Raw genomic sequence first — 8,915 nt, 5'->3', positions numbered from 1 at the left:
CAGATATTTTTGCGGCCTCCCTTTTGAGCGATGTTATTGCCGGTGACTGTACTCTACTTCATTTACTTAATTACGAAATCTTATTCTGACGTTTTGTAGTTTTTTAATATCTCCGAGAAAAGTAGCGAGATCATTAGGCCAAGATCCCAACGGTCGCTTATCCATCGTAGTTATTTCGAATAAAAGATAATGGAAAAGTTCCCTATAGAATAACCCGCAAGGAGTTTTTCTTCACAATAATTTGAGTTATAGATATTGTGTTGCTACTTTTTCTTTTTTATTAGCAAGATAAAGATTTTTTATCCAGAGGCCGTGAGTTCAAGTCTCACCCAAGGCAGACATTTTCCACTTTTAAATTTATTCTAAGCCTAGTGGCATCGATTGCAGACGTTTCTGCTAATCAGAAGTTAAAATAAGAAAAACTTTCTTAACTTTCTATAGTTCTGTGAAAATTAATAAATTTATATTATTAAGAGTAAAAAAATTTTCCTTGAAGTATTGGTAATACATATCATCACAGGGGAATTAAGTCTTAACTCTGCGTGTCGTGATGGGGTTGAATGTTTTCATCTAATTGAGTGAATGGAATTGTTGATCAAGAAGACCTGACACCCATTCACTGTCTGGGAATTTCTAAAATCAACACCTACTTAATAGTTGACGTCTGCACTTCACCGAGTGCAAAGTACACCTATCTATTACGTAGCGTATGTTTGTGGAACATAATACTATACACGAGGAACTTTATATTTCAAAAGACCATAGGCATCAATATTCGACTACACGTATAGCAGGTTTTGATCTTTTGCCCTTAGCACACATCTCGGACACTGAACTTGATCAAATATATGAAGGGTCAAACAGATTTTAATGTATGGGTAATTGGTTATATCTCTCCTGTGGACATTACAAAAGTTTAAGAAAATCTAGTGCTAATTTTTAGGACGACATTCTAAATGACAGGAAAAATTTTTTTAGTTCTTGACACTCACAAATACGAAAAACGGGATACGAATGTACCAGAGTCGTTAACTTTCATAATATTGTCCGTTTAAGAAGTGACGGTGTTTTTACTAAATCTTTTTGACCCTGAAAGAGGCGCGTTCCTAGCACACACATTCTAGGCTCGTGTAGCAGTTGAACGCGTACCATGCTTGTATGAGTGAGATATGACAGGTTGACTGTTCGCGTTGACAGGCGGGTAACTGTGAGGTAACCTCAGAGGGTGGGCGGCGCTTTCAACGGGGAGCGGAAGTGGCCATACTGTACGATAGTATATACTCTTTATTATACTGTGCCCTTAGTGCGTTTTCACATTATCCGATCCGATATCGGATGTCGGACCGATATCCCATACATTACAGGCGAATATCTTGGATTTTTTGCGACTATGATAGTCCTTCCGACCATCCGATATCGGATCGGATAATGTGAAAACGCGGACTTAGTGTGTCGAGTCCGCGAAAAAAAATTAATAAATAGTAGTGTAATACCTACATTACGATCCAAGTGCGAAAAAGAGGAAATTCGGAAACGAATGGCAATAAATTAAAACACGACCGAAAGACAAAGCTCCCTTCTCGTGATACGAGTTACGAATGCCCTCTTCGCACATGTACTTAATGAATCAGTGAATTCAAAAAATGATAGATGTTTGACATGTCATGTATGACACTGATGTGTGTATTTTTATTTGTATTTTTTAAGTAGGTACATAATAGGTAACTGATTGTCACTATTCATACTATTTAATATTATAAATGGGAAAGTTGTGTGTCTGTTTGTTTGTCCGTTTTTCACGACAAAACGGAGCGACGTGATTTTTTAGGTGGAGAGGCTAGTTGAAGGGATGGAGAGTGATAACTGCTACTTTTTGTCTCTTTCTAACGCGAACGAAGCCGCGAGCAAAAGCTAGTTTTACCACCGTGTTTCACTTAACACTAAAAACCTGAAAACAGTTTGTTCAGAATCGAGAGTAGAATCGATTGAGCTATATCTTGATGGGGTAATATTTTTATTTAAATTAGTATTATTAGTTATTTTTTACGTGCCCATTCTATTGTACTCGTAATACAACATTGTGTATATCGCATTGCTAGAGGTTGTTTACCTTTTTTCAGTATTTAGGGGTATTAATACTGGCCGGTTACTTGGACGATTATTTTTTCCGCTACTAGTTTGACGTTGTTTGTCAGTTTAATCTTAATGTTTATCATAAGTCATAACAAATTGAACTCGTACCTAATTACAACCTTGTCATTTTGAATATTGAGTTTATTTGCTTACTGCGATTACCTGTCCAATTTGAAGTTTACTGTGACAAAGCTTTAAAGTGTTTTACAGTGACATCTTAGCTGTCTATTGGTAAACCTTATGTCGTTGCAGTAACGTACACAAATAAATAGTCTTATGGTTTATGATGGTAGTTAGCAATTATTTTATTGAGTGTAGAGCTAAAAGTCAAGTAGAGCTGTACAGAAAATTAAAAATTCAATTTAAAAAAAAGTAACGATCAGATTAAAAGATGAATACTCTAGATGAGTTTAAAAAATAAAAATCAGTTGGGGTGTCTGAGGTTTGAGTGATACCGGAAACACCGTGTATATGCATACAATTTTTTTTAAGATTATGAATTTTAAGACTGTCTGTGGGAAGCCTATGTGGACCAAACAATTGCAGAAATAAGAAATCGTTTGAACAATATTGTCCTTCCATCGTTTCATTTCAATTTCCATATATTATTACATTCCATTTCATTCTCTACGATAAAGTCTGACTTGCATTTAAATAAAACCTACCTACTCAGAGATTTATCATATTACTTATGAAAGAGAAACGAATAAGATTAACATGAACTTTTTATGATGCCTCCACAAAAGAATTTTACCCTAGGTATCAAACATTCTCATGAAATTCGTCATATGTTTATAATTAGGTATGTACTTAATATGTGTTTTGATATTATATATATAGTGCAAATGCAAGTGCCTAATCAAGTAAAGTAACCGAATTTCAGTAGGCAATTACAAACATCTAAAAAATCTCCCTTAGTTTACGACACAGTTGACGCAATTGACGTAACTCCCTGCCAAGTGGAGGTCCCTGTATAAATTCTCTCTCTAGACAGATGTGTATTGTCGCAATACGTATCTGGATGTCGCGTCAGATCTAGCTTATAATACCTAAGCCAATCTGTCTCGAAGCGCTGTGTAGTCGGATGATCGTCTGTAGGACTAATAGGGGCTGTAATTGAAGGACCGCGGAGAGCGGAGAAGGCGCTCGGGCCTCGCGAGGAGTGGAGGGCAGGTAGGGCAGCTTGCGCGCCACGTGGCCAGGTAACGCCAGCTGGAGAAGCTATTTCGGTGATCGGCGGCAGGCCCCGGCAGACCGACACCAGACGTCGCCGCCGCCCCCGCGCTCCTCGCATGCGCTATAAATAGCGTCACTGTGCATTCTTGGGCGAACGATGTCGAATTTTTGTCGAGTACGCGCGACCACATGCCGTTTGTTTGGGCCCCAGCCGCCGCTGGTCGGGGCCGCTTCCGCGGCGGCTGCAGGAATCCGCCGCCGTGAATGACTAACGCCGCTCAATCGGCACTACAAACAACTGCATTTAACTTGAGACTGCGAACTATCCTCGTAACAATCTAGTGCCTAACTTTTCTCAGTAGTTTCCGTACACAATTAATTACACATGTTAGATAAATAGTGTTAATTTGTTTATGAGGACGTACGTTGATCAGTTGAATTAATATTGTAATTATCTGTTAGTATGTCTGTGATATACCTATCAGAGTTCGAGTCGTAAACTGAACATAGTAAATGTAGCATCATAAACTAGATAGGTACTCTGTTTTACAGACCAGCACAAATTTTACAATCTATACAATTGGTTAGAAACTACAAGGGTAACCAATTGAAATTTTGAATAGAGGTTCAAACGTAATAGGTACACGTTTGAATCTTCAATACGATACAAGAGGTATTTAACCTCCTTTAATATTATGAATCCCGCATTGCTGAAATAACATGTCTTTTGGCAAATACAACACGAACATTGAGTTTCCTCTGGAATGAAAGATATCCCTGAGATCGTATAATCCGGCGAGTCGCAGCCGGCCCGGCTTGTGGAGTGAGATATTCTGATTCTGATTAAGGTTCGCTAAAATTAGCGCGACCACGCAAACAAACTCCTTTATAAATATAGAAATAATGCACTCTGGACCAAAATATACTTACATAGGTTAACTGCAATGATACATAGTTAGGTTATATATGCAAGAAGGAATTAAATGAAAGAAGTGTGTGCCCTATATTTAGCGTGCGAGTACTTGTTAGCTTAATTACAAAGTGTTTGTTTTATTAGTTATCACCCCTAAGGGCCTATTTTACGTGATAACAAAGAACTATTAGAAATGATATTAATAATGATTGATGAAGGAATTGGAGGAGGTGAAATCAAATTCCCTATATATAAATATCTCATATATATGCCTACTGGGAGAAATATGAGTTTTGTTAATAAATATCGTTTTAAATATTAAGTGACTTTGACGAAGGGTGAGGTTTTCAATTCGACCATTATTTTATTGTAGTATCGAAAATTGTATCTCAGGCGTAAGTATAACTTAGATCGTTTAAACATCAAAACAAGCACTAATGGTGCTACTACACTGGGCTGATGTTATAAAGGTTATATGTATAACCAGACATCATGTTATGCAAGGTGTTTCAATGAACGTAATACAAAATATGTTTTTAAAACTCGTCTTCCTATTTCTAAAACACTATGTTAGGTCGCATGTTGTTAAACTAGTTAATAATCATTAGTATCATTGTTTTCCTAAATCCTGAAAGAAAATAGTTCGAACCTAGTTTTGTAGTATGTATAAACTTTACTCACCTTTTTGTTTATCTAGGCTGATATTTTATGAATAAAATGCATTCTGACATTTTACTTGTCACAAACAAGTGACCGCAGTTCGAGAATTTGATTTAGTTATTTTGTTACACAATTAGCAAAATTTAATTACGTAGGTACAATATTAAGACCCAATACGTGTATTATATTCTTTGTCGTCAATAGAGCCGGAATCACTAATTTTGTATTACGTGCATGGAAACACCCTGTATAACATTTATAACAGCCAGTGTGGGAGCACCATTAATAAACATCCTTAAGAGTCGGCAGTAGGTACAGACTAGCCGAATCCACCTTTTTGTACAATTTTATTTTTCTCCGTTTTTAACGACATACTGGAATAACATGACACTTGCCATGAACAATTAAACATTGAAGTAACTTACCTATATCTAAGCCTGTAACTCGTATTCGTTGCTAGAAGTGGCAACACAAATTAACCATAGCGATAATAATATTTATAATTAAGTATTGCATGTAAAATGAATTTCCATAGAGTAGGTTCCTAGTCTGTTAATATTTCTTTTTTTGATGAATACTTTTGCTGATTAAATTGTATCTCGTTTTTTAATGCATGTTAATTATAAGATGTAATGTTTTGAAAAGAAGTGGCCCGCCGAGTTTCTTGCCGGTCCCATAGGGATACCCCCTCCAACTGAGGGGGACTGAAATCTTCTCGAGGCTGAGGCGTAGGGTTAGAGCCGGCGTAGCTTTATTTGACGTTCATAAGCGCATTGTAATATGCCTACTTGGAAAATAAATATTTCATTTCATTTCACTAGCTCTACTTCATACAGTATACATATTTAGCGACTGATGATTCCAAAATAACTAATATGAAATTTTGCTTGGACGTTGAAGTAACATAATTTTAGCATCATAATCACCTCTCGTCCGTCTCATTATTCACTTCGTACGTTTCATATCTTGTATTGTAACAGTCTATCAACCTTTTCCTTTTTCCCTTTTCTCTACTTCCTTCCTACATTCGTTCTTAAGAGGATACGGTAGCGAAAATGCTAAAATGGAAAGGAGCTCCCCTTTCAACTTGGGAATTTTAGTTAAATATACAAGTGTTATAAACTAGATTTATCGAAAAAAATTGTCCATTAAGAACAACTCAGTCAAAAGATATTTCAAAAAATCTTTAAAATCGAGATTCCGCTCTCGACTCTTTCCTCCTTCAAAACTTAATCAATCGGAACGAAATTTGAGAATCTGAATAACAATGAAATAATCTATATCGGACCGTTTAGCTTTTTTGGTTAATTGTTACCAATCTTGAGGATCACACCTTTTTTACGCCACAATGAAAAAGACCGTTTTTGACAATTTTTGATTGGCTCTAGAGTCTTTAAAAAGCAGAATATCAAAAAATCAAAACGGTCCGACACAGATAAAAATAATAACAATCATTGCTCTATCTTCAAAAACCAGGGAGGAAATAGTCGAGAGCGTTTGTATGGAGAATTGACCCCTACCGTATCGTCTTAATACCTTTCTCATCCGCTCATTACATTACTTTCATCGCTGTAAATCATACTAATACTTACGTAGCGCGTAGGTACCGCGCTAGGCGATTCGCTCTTACTTTTTTAACGCCCGACGTTCAAAACCATGGGGTGTTATAAGTTTGACGTGTCTGTCTGTCTGTCTGTGTGTGTGTCTGTCTGTGGCTTCGTAGCTCCCGAACAGATGAACCGATTTTGTTTTGGTTTTTTTTATACTATGCATGGTGCAACTTTCAGGCTCCTCATGTACTCTTGTGGCGTGTTAGTGAGGCGTGTCGTAATAAAATGAGAGTGTAACGTTTGTATGGGGGTGGCTTGGCTGTGGAGACTCTTAACATAACACACCTTGCGGCTAAGTAGGTAAATCTTACGTACCCAGCTCGCAATGTATGCAGCACAGTTGAATGACACCAGCACGTGTAGGTATTGTTCTTTGCTCCTATCGCATTTTACATAAAGTTTGCATTCGATCTGAATAAAAATACAATTGACTAACACACTTGCCTACTACGACGCATAGATAGATAGCTGCGCAGATGTCTATCCTAGAAGACCCGGTGACCCGACTAATCATAGTAATGAAATGAAAATCTTATGTGAAAGATGACAATGACATAGCAAAATGTTTCGTTTTGTTTTGGGTTTCTTCTTTTTCATTTAAATGATATACACATTTATTGACTACGACTTAAGATTGAAAGTGGAATCTACTAGTACACTACCCAGCAATGGTACTTTTACCATAGAAACAATTGACGATGCTTGTTGAATGAAGTTTAAATATAGACATTAAACTTTCGTGAGACAATTTAAACATACGGATGCACTCCCGTTAATATACCTACGGGTGCACGGAGTCTTGCCGCTGCGAGCACTCATGTCTGATGATGGATCTCCACATGACTCGAAACATGTTGCCAGTCGCGATATATTAACGTGAGTACGGTCACGGACTTTAATTGTTGATCCAGTTCTAGCTCATTTTATACTGGACCAACTAATATGTATTCTGTGACTGGACATCTCACAGTTAAGCATAGTTCAGCTATGACGTTGCAGTATAAAATGAGCTAGAAGTGGATCAACAATTAAAGTCCGTGACTGTACATATATTTAAATAAAGTGTAAGTACTAGAAATCAAAACAAAAGATAGTTGTAAAGCCGATGACATAGTTCGTCGTTTGAGGACTACAGCCTCTAGCCAGCCCTCAGTCTGGTTTAACCCTTAAATGTATGGTGATGTAGGTATATATGCATCATATATTTGATGGCCCGTGGCTCGATATGTAGCTATCCAAAATCATATTTATTGCTTAACTATTATTCATTATTTATTATTATTTAATATACAATTAAATAAATTAAATAATATAATGATTTACTATTTATTATTTAAGGATTAAGATAAAATGGCGGAAAAGTGTGAAAAAACAGGACGATGGCGATTTTTAGTATGTGATTTAGGCTGATTTTTTCGGAGTTAGTAATTAGTTTATGTTTAAACATTTTATCATATAGGTTTCACAAATAGTGTACCTTTTTAATAGTAGTATTTTTTTTTTAATAAAACTTACCAATTACGACATATTGATATAAATAAGATTTTACCTATTTAACTTCTAACACTGATTTAGTATAAAAATCGATCTTAATTATTTTTTTTTATTTTTTTTCCCAGAGTCAGTAAACCATTGTCTACCTATCACATATATTAATATCTCGTTAAAAGAAAAATTCATGCATTTAAGGGTTAATATATTACTCCTGTTATAGCATACACCCGGTATAGGTTTAACTTTGATGTGGACAATGACATGGCCAAGTCTAGTAGTAGTAAGTTCGTATATATCCCATCAAGATGAATATTATTAATATGACAAGTTGATATCATCTCATGGAATTAAACATTATTCAAATAAAATCATGGCCGATATGTAATTTTTACAAAGGTCCTTTAAAAATAAATAAAAAAAAAACATAATTTATCTCTACCGCCTATTAACGGCTTTCAAGAATGAATTCTCAATTTACCACCCAGAAAAAATTGTTATTTGTTATACAAGGGGCAAAGTTGTATTTTAACGCCGAGTGTGGAATTGAAAAAAACCTAGCAAGTGAAAGGATTTGAACCACGAGCGAAGCGAGTGGTTCGAGAATAGAATCCTGAACTTGCGAGTTTTTTAACACACGAGAAGTAAAATACATTTGCACCCGAGTGTAACACAAAACTTTTCCCCTTACTATAGCGAGGAAACTACAACGCAAAAAATGCATTTATCACTGCTTCCAGTAGTTCCACAGGTGGCAAATCATCTTTATTACTAGATTCACCTACTTTTATCAATTTTAAAGCAGTCAATTTGACTTTATTCAAGGTCAAATTACTTTACCCACTAGTGGATAAAATGCGCTTTTACCCGCTGGTATTAAAGGACAAAACACCTGTTTTCGAGCTAGTGAGGGGAAAAATTGTTATCGTTTT

The sequence above is a fragment of the Leguminivora glycinivorella genome, chromosome 12 (assembly GCF_023078275.1).
Source record: "Leguminivora glycinivorella isolate SPB_JAAS2020 chromosome 12, LegGlyc_1.1, whole genome shotgun sequence".
NCBI lineage: Eukaryota > Metazoa > Arthropoda > Insecta > Lepidoptera > Tortricidae > Leguminivora > Leguminivora glycinivorella.
The sequence above is the reverse complement of the archived record's forward strand: the minus strand, read 5'-3'. Positions refer to the sequence as shown.